The 16,144-nt window shown below is 43.3% G+C and overlaps 1 protein-coding gene across 3 annotated transcripts in view; it reads right to left on the bottom strand.

Moving 5' to 3' along the window:
• The window catches only part of SLC45A4 (solute carrier family 45 member 4), an 85,577-nt gene that overhangs the window by 52,660 nt on the left and 16,773 nt on the right, over nt 1–16,144 (bottom strand). The window contains exon 1 of one of the 3 annotated variants that reach the window (XM_023921591.2): nt 9,921–10,345. The exons of 1 other annotated variant lie outside the window; for it this stretch is intronic. The gene's annotated coding sequence lies outside the window, so the exon portion shown is untranslated. Of the gene's footprint in view, nt 1–9,920; nt 10,346–16,144 lie in introns of those variants that run through there. One more of the 3 variants, XM_023921592.2, reaches the window with a different exon arrangement.

Genomic DNA, 16,144 nt, shown 5'->3' with positions numbered 1-16,144 from the left:
TTTTATTCTTCTAGTGAAAAATTTCCAAGTTCAGTGTCATATATATAAAGACTTCTGCAAAACACATGGGCAGACTTTTCACCCATAGACTTCTCTGGAGAAGTACATATGATCATATAGTAAAACAGACATAATTCAAAAGGTCATTTCCATTTTGTTTTAAACCTTTCCTTTTAAGCCAAAAGACATTTAAATTTAAGTTTCAGTTCCACATTAAAACAGACATGATGTGACACATTACTATCCTTAACTTGTATTCTGGTTTTCAATCAAGCTGTAGTCAGTTTAAGTTAACTTAACTGGGGTAGAGAGTTAGAGGAAAAAATGTCTTAGTTTATTAGGAAAAAATAAAATCTGCAGGAAAAGAGTTCACATGATGCCTGTAAAATTCTTCCTACTTATCTGTAGTAATGTGAACAGCAATGTGTAAAACTCAAACAAGTTTTTGCTATGAAAGCTTTTTCACCTTCCTCTGAGGACTTCGTGTGCCCTTGCTCATCACTCATACATGAAGTCTAGAAAAACACAATGAATATAAAATGTGCAACTGTATTTTTTTTTTTAGGCGATGAAAGAATACTTGTTATGTTAGAATAAGCATCAATCAGGCTTAAACCTTCACTGGCAAGGAGAGCAAAACTCAGCCTTCAAAACATGGAACTGAAATTAGCGTAGACAAATTTCCCAGGTATGAAATGTTAATTCCTTCTGAAGAATAGTGTAATCAAAACAGACTCCAGTTTACTTTAGGACACATGGGCTAAATCAGCCGTCTGGGCAGGATCTTGAGAGGCCTGATCCCAGATTTCTTTGCTGAACAGAAAACAAACTGCACACATGTATGTGCTTTCTCACATGCTTTTTATTAAACACTTCCTATTATGAGGAGCAGACATGACAACCATTTGCTGAAATTAAACTATTTCAGAAGCACTGGCAATTCAATGTTGCAGCCACAGCTGAATCCCACCAGTCTGTGAGCAGTGACTTGTCTGTCACTTTGAATTCATCCTCCCCACATATGCTGGGAGTGAAACCCCCACCTACCTGATGAAAAAAGCTTCACAGACTTTCAGGCTTTTGCTGCACGATCTAGTTTAATTCTGCACCTAAAGTACTTAGAAGTCTTGGGAGTGAAGATCTAATATGAAATTACAGGCCCAGATATAAACAATATAGGATGTATTCATTGCTCATGTAAGCCTGCTGTATTTCCATTATTCCCTGCAAAGCTGGAAGGGTCACAGCATTATTACAAGCCTAAGCCCTTTCAGATGCAAAAAGACAGACAGACTTGCAAAGCTTTAGTCTTAGCTGCTCACATCAAGCAACTTAGAACTCCAGTTTGTCCTGTAAGGCCAAAAAATTAATGAAGGAAAATTCTGGGCTCTTGCTTGCTTTATCAGATAGGATGGAGCAGAGAAGTTTCCAGCTTTGGCTTCCTGCTTTCCTCTCAGTCCAGTCCAATATTTAAAAAATTTCTCTGGTGAAAGCCAAGAATTGGCCAGTGTACTTGTTATTCTCATTCTTTGAAAAGATATGACTATTACCCAGACAATGAGAGAGGAAGTTATTTAATCCCTACATCCACAGTGAGTAAGAAAATGAAGTATTATAATGGCACAAGCATAAATGCATCAGGTAAGAATTAAATATTATGCTGGACAGTCATTAATGCAAAAATAAAGAACCCATTTTTATTTAATATTTTGACACAGGCAGGCTTCCACTCATTTTCTAAGTTACAGGGAAATGCAATATTAATGAACCAAATGCTACTGGAGATAAACCAAGTGTTGCTTTCATTTGCACCGTACTTCTACCCTGAGCACATTCATTTAGATGCAAGAAGGAGACTATGGTGCATAGTGAAGGTATTATAAATACAGAATTGAAGTATTTAAACACATGCCCTTATTAGAAAATATACCTTTAGTATTAAAGCTTGGGGAGCCACTACCAACACCTCTTTATTTCAGACTATTTTTTTCACAGAGAAAGCAATTTTACTGTGAATGCCTGAAGCACAGAACTGCAGCAGATTCCTTATCCCATCTCCTAGAGCAAGAGCAATCTCCAAATCATTTGAATAGCAGCAATTTCTGCATGTAAAGCTGAAATCTTATTCCCTACTTGAAGTTTTGTCTTGTGTAAGCTATGGTGTGTATATGTATATAGATATCTCCAGTCAATACAATAATTGTATGTAGGGACTTAAAGCTTTCTCTGGAAGTGATGTTTGACCACAGGCCACTTAGCAGCAGTGGCTTTGTCAGTGAGTAGCCCCTAAAACTTCAAAGGTCAAAAAAGGCCATCAGGGACACAGCAGTTACTAATTTCCTAACAGACAGAATGAGGCTGTGATCCACAATCAGGGCAACTTACCAGGTTCATTGAAGGATCCTGCAAGTGAGATACTCAGCAATACACAGACTTCTCACAGAGCCACCCAGACAGGGAGTCTGTTAACAAAGAGCTTCTTAAAGAGGCTGAAGTGCAGGGAACAGTGTACCCAGTATTGTACCAGTGATAAATTCAGGCATTAATTACAACCAGTTATTCAGTAACCAGCCTTAACAAAGAACTGGAACAGATCTCTTAGAACGTGTTAATTTAGGAGCATAGTTAATGAGGAAGAGAAAGCCACTAAGTGCAGTTGAGGGAAATACTATGCAGTGCTGGACTGCTGGAATGAGCTGGAAGTTTGTAGTCTGATGAATGTACATGTTTCATAGTTTGCACTAATTGAGCACCAGAGTTTTTTTTCTCTTTACCACAAAATAGTAGGATGATGCAGTGAAATCTGTTCAAGGAGCACAGAGTCAAGCTTATACTGTACATCCCTGAGACTCATTAGATTTTATGTTGACAAAGTGATGTTATAGAGATCTAGCCCTGAACAGGCTAAGAATACCCTGGGACAAAGAAGTGAGGCTTTATCTTAAGTCATCACACCAAGACTATTACTTGTCCACAAATATATCCTGCCGTTCCTAACCAGTAAAAGACTTACTAACAATATAATACCAAACTCACTAGACACACAGGCATCTGATATTAGCACAAAATCCACTGTATGGGAACCCAAACCCTTTTATATACAGCTTAATTTGGGGCTACTTGACAATTGAAAGGCCGTGGTAGTGTCCAGATCATATGCATACAAAGAAGATTAGAGATCCCACTACTGCTATAGGGTCAAAAGGCTTATTTTCAACTGCCACCCTGAATTGTCACGCAAACTATTCCAGAGCAATTGTCTGGAAGGGGACACACCTTAGCTGATTCAATTCCATTTCTTCAGCAGACTGAAAGATCTGTAATGCAGCTGCATAATGAGAGTTTTGAACAAAGATGATTTGAAAACAAAGCAGCAAAAAAAGCTCCAACTGTACAGCCAGAAATGACTGTAGGAACATGGAGGGAACAGATAACTGGCCATTCATTCTCTTTTCAGTTCATTGACGGGAATTTTACTTTTAGGGAGATGGAAGTGCTATGATGTTGGAAACAATCAGGGTACCTGTGCACTGAGAAGTGGAAGCCTTTTTCCTCTACACCAAAGTGAGAAGCAGAACAAGAGCCAAGAAAAAGAACAAGACTACATCACAAGCTGATTCCCCCAGATATGAATCAGACAGCAAATGGGTTGTGCACTAGAAGTGCTGGTGTTAAAGCAAGCTGTGCATTTGTTTTGGGTTATTTTTTGAACTCTTGGGAGTTAGCTGGCCAGCCACGCTACTCTAAGGAGCAATAGTTCAGACTGTCAAATCACTCCTCTGGGAGTACCCAGAGCCAGATTGCTCAGGCCAATGTACTTGCTCAGATATTTCCATCATAGAATAGGAATATTTTTTACCCTGCATGCATGCCTTCTCCCCACTCACAAAAAACCCCCAAAAAACCAAACAAACAAAGAAAATCAACCCCCTGAAACTCTTGTTACCTGGAAGCACAGATCCAGCATCAAGACCATTTAAGAGCTAACTCCTGTTTCTGTTATTTGTTCTTCCATGTGATTGATAAGAAAGTTGTAGGTTAAACAGTGCTCATGTTAAATGTATTCTGGAAGACTGTTTACTGTGTGTAAGTGATGATAGGAAATTAAGTGGCACAGAAATCTGACTGCTCTGCAGTCATCGCTTGCTGGGTTAAGCCACTGGTTTCTGGATGCAGTCCAGAAAGATTGATCATATATTCAAGGGCAGAATTCACAAGATAAGAGTGACATGCAGTTGTGCTTTTGTAAAAGAACACTGGGTTCAGCCCCCAGTTAGATCATTTATTTATCTGGCACTGAAGGGTGATAATGGCTTGTTTTCAAGTCTCCAAAATAAATGAACTACACTGCAGGCAGAAGTAGTCCAGGCCAGCCAGCAGAGGATAGAAAATATGCAGGGTCAGCATAACACTGGTTTCAATTTCAGTTACAAAAACATTAGGGCTCTCATTTAAAACAAGATGAGGAAACTAGGTCCTCTCTCCACTCTGCTGAGACAACCAACCTTCTCTCCCCAGAATACTGACAAAATCAGATGTTCAACAAAACAATTCAGGCTAACACCTTCCTGGCTGCCATTTAAACACTATAATTTTCTTAAAAGTATCTTTGGCTTACTCTTAGGACTAAGCTTTATCTCCTACCATTTTATGCCTTTATTGACTGACAATTTCAGTGTGCAAGGAAAGTATGTTTCAGTCCCTTCCTAAACACCTCAGGCCACTGAAGATTAGTCAGTCTTCATATAACACTGCAAAAGAGATTAAGTCAAGCCTGAAGTGTCAGGCCAGCCATGTCTCCTAAAGCTAAAGTTTAATAGTCTTTATCCTCCATAAATAGGAGTTCTGGAAATCAAGTCTTCCCCAGCTTTAACTGGGTCTTAAGCTGTGTTAGTGGTCCACATTGCAGAGACCAACTTCCCATCATCTATAGATTGAGATTTGTGTTTTGAGCAGAATACATACCAGCAAGAGCCAAACCAAGGTCAGGAGCAGCTCTCTTAAGCCAAACCCCATCATTATCCAACAAAAGCCTTGTGTCCTGATGCTTGCCAGAGTCACTTGCCAAGAGCAAGTTTGATGAGAAAACCTGGCTGCTTGTCCCAAGTTGTTACAAAGCCGTATGCCAGCTGCAGTCTAAATGACTGCACAGCACTTGTTGGAAGTACCAGCAAGAAGGGGCTTTAGTTAATAGCCACCGTGTGCCAGTTAGGTCAGAGCACAAACCACTCCATGGCTCAGACACTGCAGTGCTCTGAACCCATCACTGAGATGCCCAAAGCCCAGCTTTTAACTCAAGGCAAATTCAGTCTTGGGCAACTGTACTGGAGGTCTAGATTTAATAGTATGAAATCAGCTCTTTTTCATGTAGAGGACCTTGTTTCACTTGGAGGAATATTATGTTTCTTTACCACACTAAAGAGTAATCAGTTTATTTAGAAGACAAATAATTATCCAGTGGATGCAAGAGCTCCTAACAGTCCCAGATGCAGGATATAATATCTGTTTACCAGTGGAAGCTTTGGGTAGTTTCTCTGGGCAGGGCTGTGACCCAACTGAAAGATGTGTGGGTAACTGATAAGCTGCTGACCGTAAAAGTCACCTGACAGCAGCAGTTTACTGAAATCATGCAGTGCTGAGTTCACAACACTCCACAGCTTAACAGTCGCTGCTTCCATGCTTGGTTTCTCAGCTGCCCAGGATCTCCTGTCTGAAAGGTGACTCTCAGGTTGAAACATCAGCTGTTAAGCTATACACGTGTGTCACTCATCCTGACAGTGTCCTGCTTCAACTTTGACAATTGGATTGTTTTCTGGTTTTGCATGGAGCCTTAAGCACATAACAGCTAGAAAGCTTTTTCTGCTTGATACAGCCATTACTGGGCAGGTGTAATGCTCTACTTAGGAAAAGTAATGTTTCACTCATGTCAGTTTAGTGCTGGTATATTAAGCTAAGCAATGCCCACTGTACTCTGTAATCCCCAAGTCAATGGACTACTGCTGAATGAAAGTGTTCAGTAAAGCTGACACTAAGTTGAAGGACCAGGAGCTCCAACAGAATAGGTATCAGATCAGTTAACCCATCTCTAAGAGAAACAACTCCACACAATGCTGTTTTATTGCAGTTTTGGTGAATCTTATGCCTATAGTTGGAACAGATCACAGCCTGGGATCTCTCAAGTATTACAGATATAAAGGTCATGGGAGTGACCCTTGCAAAACTAAAGCACAGCACAAACAGTTCTTCGTGTTACTCATTACTCTGCAAGCTGCTCAAGCTTCCTCCTCCATCACGACAGCCTTGTCACTTCCACAGGGCTCTCCTGGCAGTTCAGCTGGAAAGCTCCACTTCAACTCCAATAGCTTTGCCTCTGTTCAGCATGTTTTTACACTACTAAAAGTAGTCCATAGCACTGCAGTCAGTTTGAAGGGCAAGTGAAGCTTGTTTTTATGTCAAACATGACACCAGCATACATGCACTGTTGCTTAACACATACTTCTTGATCATTTGATACAATTATTTTAGGGTGGCTCATGGTGTTAGAGGGGCAGAGGAGGCACAGACCACAAGTTGAGCTGAAAAGCAACTGCCAGCTCCAACTTCTGATGGGCAATGTGAAGGATTTAACTGGTTTTGCCTAACATGGAAGTAGCAGTGCCCACATACTGCAAGTAGAACTGGCTTTGTACTCTAGGAATTGATGATGGAACTCATAAGATGCTCAACAGCGGTTCATCACAGGCAGAGTTTACAGACTAAACTAGACAAGATCAAATGCTCCTGTTTAAAGGAACTGTTTATTGCTTAAATCAGTGTCTGGTGAAAGTCCTGAAGTGTTACACGCAGCTGTGTTCACAACTGCAGGTACTACCTGGCAGGACATTTCAGCCATCATCTTCCCACCCAGGAATTCGTAACTGCTAAAGCTTCAACATCTTTTCTAAGCTGCTCAGTTGGCATATTTTATGCTGTGAGAAAGTTTTTCAAACATTAGTGAACATGCAGGTTCACTAGTGAATTACTCTGCAGGTACAATCCAATGTTAATATTCTCCTTGCTTTTATAAATGATCTATTTAAGTTTATACAGGGATAGAGGCAGAATCCATGCATTCTTGCCTCAGCACACAAGCAGAGCAACACTATATTATCAAGTCTTAACTTTCTAGCTGTTAGAGAATCCAGGACTGGAGTGAGTTTAAAGGTAATTAACCTTGGAGGTCACAGCCCTGTGAGACAGGTCCAACTTCAGCCTGCTCTCTCAGAGCCTGTATTTCCACCTGGAAGAATCAAAGAAGTTACTTCAGAAAGCTCCTCAGATAGGCTCCACACTTGCCTCAGTGTGAAAACTTGTCACATGCACTTAAACATACATGTGCATTGTTTCAGTAAGTTACACCACACTTCACTGGAAGCCACGAAAATATTCCACTTGTGTCACCTCACTGAAAAGGCTCATGAACGAAGTTGCACTTCAAGAGTTTTGTTGTAACATGACACAGAAGGAGCAGCAGGTTCACCAGCTGTCAGTCAGTGTTCCTGCCACCTTCTCATGACTAATTAAGGACACCTCCAGCAGAAAACAACCTCTCTGTCAGCACAATGCAGCACAATACAACTGTATTTAAAATAGGCTTAATCTTTTAGGCACATTACAGTTTGGTGGGAGAGGATTGCCCTCGATTGCAGGCAGTCCCCACAGCATCCAAGCAAGATCAGATCAGCAGATACTGCTCATTCCTTTCTCAGCAACAGACTCTCAGAGAGTAGCAGGCTCCTGCAGGAGTTAACCCGCAGTTACACAGGAGGGTTTATCTGTAGAACCACACGTTCTCCTTTTGCTAAAGACGCCTCAGTCATACATAATTTAACACAAGAACTGCTATCATTTACAAGCTCAAAGAGGCATGAGGCAACCCATATAAACCGGCCTCTGACACTACAAATAGCTAACTAAAATAGAAGTTGTTTCAATGATCCCACCCATTACATCATGGAAACTGTTATTTTGTCATGAAAACTCCCTTAAGTATCCAATTTAATCTCATTAATAGAGGAATGAAGCTCTCACTTCCAAGACAGCAGCTGCCACACCTTTGACATACATAGGAAGTCACAGATGTTTTTGGATGCATCAGAGACTACTGGATGCATCTTTAGGGGTTTAAGGCAGTGTCAGCTTTTCAAATTTACAGTTAAAAGCACTTCTGTAAGCATTTATAGCCAAAGTGTCAAGGCAATAGTTTAATCTCTCATCTGAAACCTCTTCCCTTATTTAGGAAGGGAAAAATTAGGCATGTTGAAAATTTCATCAATCCACTATAATCACTAAACAAACCAAGTGAGGAAGACCTTATATTTCACAATACTGGTAGGAGGGAAGAAGTCACACAAGCCATGGCAGTGAAATCACATCAGCAACACCCCTCTGCCAGATATTTACAAAAAAGCCTGACTTGGGGAGGGAAGCAGGAAGTATTCACCAGCTCGCTCTTTGAGCTCAAGCACCTGCTCAAGCCATATTTCATTAAATATTTTAGTAGCACTGTCTGATCACAGCAGTGGAACATGACGCAGCTCACACTGGAGCACTTTTTGCACAGCAGAAAGGATACATGCTGTAACAGTGCAATTCCTTCCCACAGATCCTCATAATGCTGCAATTATTTGTCTGTGCTCTGTACCTAGTGCTGCCTCTCCTTGTAGATCCAATTCTTGTAATATCTCTTTTCCTGAAGGAGAAAACATCTCCTCTGTCTAACATTCAACATCCAATATCTTTTCTATCCTTTCCCATTTGAAAGTCCCTGAATTACCCAGGCTCCAGCAACATTGATTCACTCACTGCACCCAGTGCCAAGGCAGAGCCTCGGCTACATCTTTTCCTCCCCTCCTTTTTCCCCACTATATCTAGAGAATATAAAGTACTCCAACAGAAAACTGCCCCATAGAGAGAGTATTTTTCAAGGTCAAGCAGAGCTTCTGCACCTGCTAAAGGTGCTAAATTAAAGCATGTTAAGAGTTGCAGATCACTGATAACACGATCATAAGGAAAACTGCTACATTCATGGGAGGTTTAAGAGCAAAGTTGGAAGCAATTTCTTTCCCCAGTACCCTCCTACCGTCATATCAGGCAAGGAGAGACCCAACTGTTTTGTGATAAAGCTTTGAGATCAGGTGACAGATTAAGTATGGAATTATTCAAATGGCAGACTACTGAAGTTTAACAGTCTGAAAAGACACACTAATTTCCACCTTTGGTCCCTTTGTCAAGTCCTCTTCCAGCACAGTCTCCACCCAACACAATCCTAAAGGGGTACTTAATGAATTCTGATGAGAAAGAGGTGGCTATCTCAGACACCTCAAACAAGTCTCTCCAACATCACCTTACCCATTCCTCATCTGCTCCCAACCTCTGTAGCCCAACATCTCCTTTGACCCGATTTCTCACCACAGCACATGTCATTTCCAATTTCCATCTCTGCAGCCTAACAAGTCCCTCACTCCCAAGATCCTCATTATCTTCCTATTTTAATGACTTCACATACCTGCACCCCAAAGCTCCTCAACCCTCTCACCTTTCCAGCCCCATAACTCCTTCACCCAAAAAGCTTCTCAGTCCCTATCCCCAAACCTTTCTCATCTTCACCCCAACCCTTCACCTTCATCAGCCTCCCACCTCCCTTACCCCAACTCTTCCTCACCCCCTCACCCCAACCCTTCCTCACGTTCACCAGCCCCTCACGACCTTCTCACCCCAAGCCCTTCCTCGCCTTTACCAGCCCCTCAGCCCCCTCACCCGAAACCCTTCCTCACCTTCACCAGCCTCTCATCCCCGTCACCCCACAGCTCCTCAGCCGCCCTCGCCCCCTCCTCACTCCAGACACCCCTCACAGCCCAGGCTCCCACCGCCCCCCTTACCTGCCCCCGGGTCTCCCCCAGCACCCGGGACCTGCTCCGTGCGGCGGAGGGGGGAGGCGGCAGCGCCGGGAAGGGCGGGGGGGGGAATGAGGGAGGGAAGGAGGGAAGGGACGAGGTCACTGACGGCGACGCGAGCGCGGCAGCACCGGGCAGCGGCGGCCGCTTTATACCGGGTCCTCGGGAACCGGCACCCGCTTCCGCTTCCGCTTCCGCCCCCTCCCGCCCCCGGGGTCATGAATATGCAGCGAGAGGCGTGGCCTCCAGGGGGTATTTGGGGTGGGGGTTATGAATATGTATCAGAGGCGTGGTGTCCTCGGGCCGTGGGTGTTTCATGAATATGCAATGAGGGGCGGGGCCTCGGGACAGGGGGGACGGGCGGGGGGCGTTGCTGGGTGACGGCGGGAGGGCTACGGGGGCGCTGGGTCGTGCGCCGCAGGGCTGCCCACGTGAGGGGAGCCGAGGCGGGCGATGGCGGGGCAGGTGTTGGAGTGTGGCAGCGTCACAAGAGTGACACAGAATATTCACAAGTCGAGTCCAAGTCCAGGCCCTGCACAGGATAGCCCCAACAATCCCACCCTGTGCCTGACAGAGTTGTCTAAACGCACGCTGAGCTCCGCTGCACTTGGTGCTTGACCACTTGCCTGGGAAACTGTTACAATGCCCAGCTTCCCTATAGGTGAAGAACCTTTTGGTAATATCCAACCTAAGCATCCCAGACAAGACTTCAGACGATTCCCTCAAGTCATGTCACTGCTCACCACAGAGCAGAGATCAGTGCCTGCCCCTTCTCTTCCTCTCAGGAGGAAGTTGTAACTGCAATGAGGTCTTCCCTCAGTCTCCTCCAGGGTCAAGACCAAGTATCCTCAGCCATTTCTTGTATTACTCATCTCCTTAAGGCCCTTCACCATCTTCATTACGCTCCTTTGGTTGCTCTCTAATAGCTTTCTATCTTATATTGTGGTACCCAAAATCGCACACAATATTCAAGGTGAGGCCACCCCAGTGCAGAGCAGAGCAGAACAATCCCCTCCCTTACCCAGCTGGTGATGTTGTACCTGATGGCCCCAGGACAGGGTTGGTCCTCCTGGGTGTCAGAATGCTCTTGACTCATATTCAACATGCCATCAACCAGGACACCCAGGTCCCTTTTTGAAATGCTTCTTTCCAGCATCTCATTCCCCAGTTTGTATAGAAGGAGTTTTTCCTGTTGCCCAAGGATGAAGGATGAGCCTGTTGGCACCGCTCCTGGGTTGAAGAGGGGCTCTTGGTTGGAAAGGGAGCATGAGTGGCAACCTGAAGGCAGATGGAGGCTCTGGCTGTACTATCCCAGCCAAGGTAGTGGGCACAGAAACACTGCACAGACTCCCTTGCCCTCTCAGGCAGAGTTGTGCCAAGTACAGCTACAAACCAACAGCTTGGAAAGTGCAGGAGTTCTCTGCCTGAGACACTGCAAACATGCTGGCCTCAAATTGCTGAAATTGTCCTTCATCATGAAGGAAAATACCTTTTCAAGGTCCCATCCTGCCTTCCCACCTTGTCCCTGCTGCTCTCCCACCAGAGGCCATGAGCTGCCTCTCCTCATGTTCAGCCCAGCCCTGTGACTGGGTGTGTGCCAGGCCACCATGGAGAGGGTGACATGTGGCATTTACCATGTATTTGTCACATCTGCAGAACACAACCCTCATCACACAGCACCCAGTGTCCCTCAGGATATTAAAACACTTCATTCCCAATGGCAGCCACAGCCCAGCAACTTCGGAAGAACCCTCTGCAAACTTGCCATAAAATACTGTGTTTTTTTAGTGCTGGTGTGTGTTTTTTTATTCCCAATTAAGGTCTCCTAGCCTTAATTGTGCTGACTGCATTGTGCAGGCTAGCATGATATTTAATTTTCATTACTTACATAAACTGGGGATGCATAAAGCAGCCTGCGAGTGGCATGTAAAAATGCACGTTACATTGCGTAAGTGTAATTGTTTTCTGCTTCTTGACACGCCATTAAGTATATATTCCAAAACAATTTTTTTTAATGGTGAACTTCTTTCTCTACAACTCATGAATAAATAAACCGCAATGCATACCAGACTTCAGAAAAGGAAAACCACAGAAGGCAAAATGGAAGAACTGTACACAGCTATTAAAAAGCATGATGAATCCTAAGTCTAACAGAGAGACTCTATTACAAGTCCTAAAGAAAAAAAAAGTGAGCAATATTTTGTTCTACAATGCTGTTATCAACATGGTTTTGGTTTTAGGCTAATTCAGACCAAGGGCTGAAAAGCATGCATGACCACAGTCATGCACAACTCACTAAATTAAACATCCTCTGGTGAGGATGTCCAAAGTCCATTCAAGGAGTGATGGTTTTTAAGACATACTACTGCTGTTTATAAATACAAAAAGTGGCAAAATAATTATCTTAAGTAGCCAAATGGTGAGTATAAAGGATACACACCCATGACAGCCCAATGTAACACCCACTCTTGACAGCAACACAACATCCATTGTATCAAAACTGTGATACACCCTAATGAAACATCAACATTTCTTCCACAGAAGAAACAAAATGTACCTACATTGATAGAAATGTCTAATGGTGAATGACTTTAATGGAAATTCTGAGACCCTTACACACCTAAAAACACCAAGAAAGGATCTAAAAGATATCATTACAACTTCTAAGATGTGCTTCTTGTTACCCATGGGTTTGTGGCAGCCCCAGCTACCTGATGTTTGACACCTCATTTTAAAATAACTGAAACAAATTAAAATGTACTTCTTTTTCAGTCTTTTTGTTACCTGCTGTTGTGGTGAAGTGTGATCCTTACTTCAGTCTGACATTTTAGATACGTTCTTGCAATGTCCAGACATGTCCAGACATGTCCATATATTTCTCCATTGTATTTCCTCATGTTGTTTTCACTCAAGAGTTGTTAATTCTCAGCCTTTAGCTGAGCCTAAAGTCAGAAAAGGGAATTTTCCATTAACCAAACATTTTAGTTTAAAAAATGTGATTTTTCATACTGAGTGAGGGGATAGGAAAAAATGCAAGGAAACAGATCCACCTTTTCCCTCTGAGGTTGTTACTCAACTGCAAATATTTAACCCACAATAAATAAGCACACTCTCATGTCTTGGCAGGGGAGAAATTAGTGTCAGTCAGGATGTGCTGTCCAGACGTGTGCTACGTTGGCCAAGGAGAGGGACTGGCCCTGGACTGAGCTTGAGTGGGATTGAAGACAACCCTTGAGTGCTCCCCTCAGGTCCCTCCTCAGCAGGGTGGCAAATCCTGTTCTTTGGAGAGTCCCTAGGCAACATGTTTTTGAGGTTCTTCAGGGAGAGCTTTTTTTAAAGAAAGCATCCAGAAGTCACGTTAAAATCTCTCCCTAGCTCTTGGTGTGCATGTATCCACTTTGCTGAGTCACATAGTTGAAGAACCCCCCAAGATACCGATCTCTTGCTTACCCTCGTTTCCACTGGTTTGTTTGGCATGGAGTACCCAAGGACTTTAAAAGAGAAATAAATTACAGGACCTCAAACTACTGGAGAGCAACATCCTGCTCCAAACACCTTGCCTTGTGTCTTGGCATAGATGCTGGAGCAAGGGGTCTTCCTTTTTTAATGAGATATGTTCATCAACCAGATGGCAGGCTCATCAACAAGTTGGAGTTCTCTACTCCATTTCACAGGTACTTGGCTTACCAAGTTGTTACGAAAACTCATCAGCCAGCCAAGCCAAACAAACACCACCCCCAATATTATTTTACACGCGTGTCAAAAGAAATAACTTGCCGCAGGCCAAGCGGGTGAAGGAATTTTACAAGGTTGTGTCTGATCCTCCCTTCTCCCCTCCCTTAGACAGTTAAAAGAAATGTTTGTATGATGAAAGGGGTAAGGGAGCAGAGGACAGCTGGTTAGGAATTAATGAAATGTTTGAGCATTATCATGCGATAATGGATTTAGCTGACTGTTTGCCAGTGTTCAGATCTAGTGTGAATTGCTTTATATGAAGCAAGAGAATCCCTAGATTATACGAACCTCCCGAGACTGCTGCTGCTCCTAAATCCTTTCAAAGCTGTGATTTTTTAAAAAAAAGGTAATTCACCCTCTGGATGGACAGAAACCCTTGGGATTGTTCTGACTTGCTTTCAGACTTAATGATATTTGACACAGCCGGCTCTCTGAGGTGTCTCCTAATTGGGAGTGGCCGTGGGTTTAGGAAGCCTGAGGCTACGCTTGAAGCAAATCTGCACCCAGAAACACAGGTGTGGTCTCCCAGCCGGGACATTTATAAACAGGACATGAAAAATGAGTCTCAACTTTTACACATTTGGCCTAGAACTCAGTCCTGGGGTATCTCTCACAAAGGGTGATGTATCTGATGGGAGACCCAGGCTCTGGACTTGAAACTGCTGTTTATCCTTCTTCCCACCCTCCCCCAACACATGCTGTCATTACGATGGAACTTTAATGGCTGTGTAAAATGGCCCACGTCCCTTGATGCCTATTTTTTTTCCCCTAAAAGCATTGGGATGTTTCTGGTTTTTTTCAGATGTGGACTTATAGCTAGTCAACCAAAGATATTTTGTCTGGACACAGACAAGTCTCAAGAAAGTTTTATGAAGAAAAGCAGGAGATTGCATGAATTTGTGGCACCCAGACAGGCAGATTTTCAGGTTCATTCAGGTTGCCCGTGTTAGCCAAAACGGACTTTTAATTCTGAGCCAAAGGGTTTCTGACAGAACCTGCAAGTATAAAGTGTGACACAGCCCTTTGCCCTGTCACCAGCCCAAAGTCTACCCATCTAGAGTCATTTGGTTCATGCCACCACAGAGCAATGTCAACAGTCCTGAGCAAACAGGGTGGTGCAGGTGTAGGGTCCCTTTGCCCTCATCCTGCACTGAAACCTGGAATCCCCCTGTGCTGGGTATTGGTGAGGTTACACCTCAAATCCTTTGTTCAGCTTTGGACCCCTCACCACAAGAACGCTGAGGTTCAGGAGCATGTCCAAAGAAGGAGAGTGGAGCTAGAGAAGGGTCTGGATGATGAGTGGCTGAGGGAACAGGGGGTGTTCAGCCTGGAGTAAAGGAGGCTGAGAGGTCACCTTATCACTGTCTACAAGTGAGATAATAGAGGTGATCTCTATCACTCTTGGGGAGATAGTTTAGTGGTGGACTTAACAGTGCTGGGTTAATGGTTAGGTTTCATGTTCCTAAATGTCTTTTTCAACTTAAATGATTGCATGACTCCAAAAGCAGTAGCTACAACTTCTCTCATATCACCCTCATATGGAAAATGTGTTCATTTTAATTTTCGTTTTCCAAAAATGCTCATGATAGCAGTTGTATTACAAGGTGCTCATACAGACTGTAAGATGGGGTTTGCTGCTTCTGCCACTTGTGAGGTCTCATTATGAGTTCATGCCTTGAAGAATGAGAGTTTCCTGTCATTATTTTCCTGGTTTGCACAGCTGAAACCCAGTATTAATGGCTGCAGAAATTATCCTGCCTCTTGAGTTTATGAGGTCTATAATTATCTTCACAATAAAATTGTGAGGAATTAAGCTTCAGAGCAGTTCATAGGTGTCAAGGGGTGACATGACAGTCCTTCAAGAACTGTGGCTTTCAGTCCTCAAGTGCCAAGAGCAGTTAAGATGCTGCTAGACAGCACTTAAAAACAGCAGGGCTTGTTCAGTTCAGTTACTGCTTTCCTTGGAGAGATCAGAACCTCTTTTTTTTTTTTTTTTAATTGTGTTTACTTTTCTAAACTTTTCTGTTTCTCTGCACTTGGGTAATGAGCTGAGATTACTCAGTTTTCCTTCTGCACTGCCTCTTATGAAACCATGACTGTGATGTTTATGAGGTTTCCACTGCTGCACAGGGATATTTGTATTTTTGTTGCTCTATTTTTATTGAAAAATGGATATATTTTCATCATATTGGATGTGCAGAGAACCAAAATCCTGAACCAAAGCCTGATGTACAGGAGACTGTTTAAGTCTGAGATGATTTTCAAGTGACTTCATTCACTTTAGCTTTACCCTAGTGAAAGCTGACTGGCAATATTTTCAGTTTACACTGGTGAATGTCTAAAAAAAGACCAGTTAGTCTTCTGCTTGCAGACTCCTGCTGTCTCCCATAAAGCTACATTTTCTGAAGTTTCACCTGAGAGATCTTGTGACCTTTCAGTGCTTAATGGGAGCTTGTAAAAAAGATGGAGAGGGA

This window comes from Cyanistes caeruleus, chromosome 1 (genome assembly GCF_971803275.1).
Source record: "Cyanistes caeruleus chromosome 1, bCyaCae1.hap1.1, whole genome shotgun sequence".
In the NCBI taxonomy this organism is placed as follows: Eukaryota; Metazoa; Chordata; class Aves; order Passeriformes; family Paridae; genus Cyanistes; species Cyanistes caeruleus.
This window is presented reverse-complemented; position numbering and strand designations above follow the sequence as displayed.